Here is a 3,826-nt window from a genome sequence, read left to right as displayed (position 1 = left end):
TATACTATCGTACGTTACTTAAGTACTTCTTAATGTAACGAACTGACTATAAAATCATTCGAGGTATTCTCATGCTAGACCCATGTTTGAAGTTTGGTCAGAATCCGTTCAAAAATCAAGTCGCAAGAGAGCTGACAAAAAGTGAACATACGTACGTACGTACTTACTATCGTACTTACTTAAGTACTTACTTACGAACGGAACGCTATATCCTCTCCCCGACTTTCGCCGAGAGGGGATAATAAATACTGGAAAACGGTACCTCCAACAAGAGTTGCCTCCCTTCCCATACATACGAACAAAGAAAATCGTATGGTCCAAAAAACCGGTACCGGAATGGCTCAAAACCGGATGTAGTATTAATCTTGAACAATATCAACACCAAAGTCTCACTATAGTGTTTAAACATTAGTTATATATGACTTTTGTTCTCAGATGAAAAATAAGTAACAAAACAGCGGTATGTTTTCGCTTTTATTTTTATCATGTCGACCGTAACCGATCGGGAATTACCGAATGTCATCGTCTCCATTCACGTCTGACCTATATACATTGTACACAACAAGACATGCGAGTACGTTGGCATTAAACTCAGTATAGGGTCCTTGTAATTATTTTTGTATGTGGTTCCAGTCTGATCTGATCAAAGGTAGGCATTTGCCGATAACAACTGTGTTATGATCGATTCTATCGTAAATATTCAGTCCGCCTTGTCGATTTATTTTCTCAGCGTTAACGTAGGCTTACGACAGGCACTTGATTTACATTGTAAACAATAACATGCCGAAAGACAACTAGGCTAGGCATATGCATAGGAAACAAGTGCCTATCGGTTACGTCCCAGCTTTTTTATTGTTAGTTACAGAGGTTACGATGTGTCTGACTCGCATTGTTTATTATAATTAGAAGAGTCTAGATACAGTACAGTATATAATGCCCATGTGATAACCCTAGATTTTTATCATTATAAAATGCAGGCTTAGTACTTGTGTAGTTAGTCTACATTAGTAAGCAGAAATAAACATAGATCAACATGGCACATATGTAGGTTGTACCAAGAATAATGATTGAATTTTAAATGAAACTTATCTGAAAAATAATTCTTTGCAACGTTTATAAAATAATTGTCATATTATACTGTTGAGAGTTAGATCAGATTTCTATTGCTAAGTATAGTAACTGTTTATTTCACAAAATATTGCCTGAAATTAATAAAAAGGAAATCTAAAACAATCTTTTGTACTCAATGTCACAACATACAAGGACTGTTTTATTGTGTGTGTTCTAATTAGGTGTTTGAAGTTCCAACACTTCTCCAATGCCTGGCATGTTCTTAAATGACCCTGGCAGTTAATTATATAATGAGACTCAATTTAGATGGACATTCCTTCTTTCAGATATCAGAACCATGTACATTTTTTACTGATGAAATCCACTTTTGAACAGGGAAATAAATCAATGCCAAAATGTACAGAAAAATGATGAATCCTACAAAAATACTGACTGGCTTTCAAGTAAAAAGTGATATTTTGGTAGGAATAAAGAATTTTTACGACTTAGAATTTGGAGAACTTGTGTTAATTACCCTGCGAGTCAAACTGTTTGATTTATGTAAATTAAAGAAAAATCATATTTTCCTATAAGTTTAATTTTGATGACCTTACCTTTGAATTTAAACTAATGATGGAATCACCCTTTAAATGAAGTAAACCAAATTTAAACCAAATGTATTACAACGTTTATGAACACATGTAAATGTACAGTGTAATATGATTTAAAACCTTATAAACAACTGCTGTTAATTTCCAAAGCCTGGACGATTATAGAATTTCTATAATTATTTTGTAATTAATAGTAATTATAAAAGGAGAGTAATTGTCTTTGGTGTTGACTCTTAGTAGGTTTAACTTAAATTTGCTACAAATTCTGTTTTAGTGGAGACGAGAATACATGTACAATTGTACTTACAATCAAAATTAATTAACTCGAACTATGATGACTCAAAAACACTGATTATAAATTAAAGTATCTCACTGGTCCAAGTCAAAATCTTTGTTTTTTATAGTTATAAAATATATATAAGATAATTCAAAGTTTGACAACTCGAAAAACTTTGATATAAATAACTAAATTTAAACTTTCAACCAGATATTACAAAACTGACAGAACATTATAATTATATACTGATGTAATCCCAAAGTTGATTCATATTTTATTTTTAAAAGCGCACAATGTTAACTGTTAAGTGAATTTCTTTTAAAAGTTCTCTATAAATAGATCTTCAAATCATATTTTATAAGTACATGTCCTCGGTCCAAAGCGGTTTTGCCCAAAAATGAGTTGAAGTGACTGAATAACAGTTCAAAATGTTCTATATTCCATTCCAAATATACGGTAGAATCAAATATTACACATGGTAGAAGGCTCTTCAATTCAAGTCCTTTAAAATTGATATAATTTAATGCACTTTGGGTCTATAGTTTGTTTTTGGAAGATGAGGGGACCCGTGCTATTAGTTAACTCAATACAAAAACAGAAATTATATTGAATATTGCTATTTGAAATAACACAAACTTTAATAGAAGTATCAGAATGGGATATCTGTGCAATAGTATATGTTTATATATTTATGTACATGTGTATATACATATATATAGAATAAAACTTGTAGAAACTTTGTGAATCGATTATATATATATATATATATATATATATATATTGGCACTATGACTGATCCACAGTGGCCTGAGTAGTGGGACCAAAAAGCGTAAAATTGACGAAACTTCTAAACTTCCAGATATGAAGAAATCAAACATATCCTTCATGGATGAAAGAGACTTAATTAAGGTACTTTTCAAAATAGATTTTTTTTTTCTTTTTCTTTTTCTTTTTTTTTTTTTTACCACAGGGTGTCCTGTTCTGTTATACCCCCTATGGGGATAGGTTATAGAAATAAGTATTTAATTCATATACAGAAATCACACTTTTTGGCCTTATTTAATTTGTTCAATTCATTTATTAAATAAAAGCGAGTTTACAACCATCACTACAAATATTTAATAGTAGTGGCGTCAATATTTGTTTAAAGTCCACATTTGACAGTGTTATTGAGTTGCAGGTTGTCAGATTGAATTAAATCTGGTGAGGGTACTGATACAATCATATATACTGTTGTACATGCACCTATACTGTACATGCACCTATCCATCATTTAGAGGATTTTTTTCCAGGTTCACATATATACAAACTGTATATAGCTATTTTTGGGTAAAATAAAAGTACTAACGGGGAATTTTGTGAAGTTATGTTCAGATTTACTTTAAACTGTGTTATAAAAGCAATATTAATCTAATTGAAACTTAAATGTCTTTACAGATTCACATATTTTGGTCTCAAAACTGAATTTTGAGAATTTTCATTAAAGTTCAGTGTTCACCCTTTCTCAATGTCTCGCTGAACCTGGTTAATGATACTATTTAATTACTTGAACACTACTCCATAAATTGAAAGATGTTATTGATATTGATATTGATGTTAAAGATTGTTATTGGAAAAGATGAAATATATAATTCTGTATAATTCTTGTTATATAAGGCCATTTGATGACTTATCATGGCCTTGTGATTTTCATCAATCTGCTAATATAATGAAAAAAAAATACATATATATTACATGTACATATATATATACACGTATACAAGTGACAATTATATTAGCTGTGCTCTTCCAAGGCTATGCCTTCATTCATATTAACCCAAACCATCGGTATTTGAATTTTCAGTGATACGAACAAACCTTGATACAAGAATGCAATGGATCACTAACG

This window comes from Pecten maximus, chromosome 17 (genome assembly GCF_902652985.1).
Source record: "Pecten maximus chromosome 17, xPecMax1.1, whole genome shotgun sequence".
Lineage (NCBI taxonomy): Eukaryota > Metazoa > Mollusca > Bivalvia > Pectinida > Pectinidae > Pecten > Pecten maximus.
The sequence above is the reverse complement of the archived record's forward strand: the minus strand, read 5'-3'. Positions refer to the sequence as shown.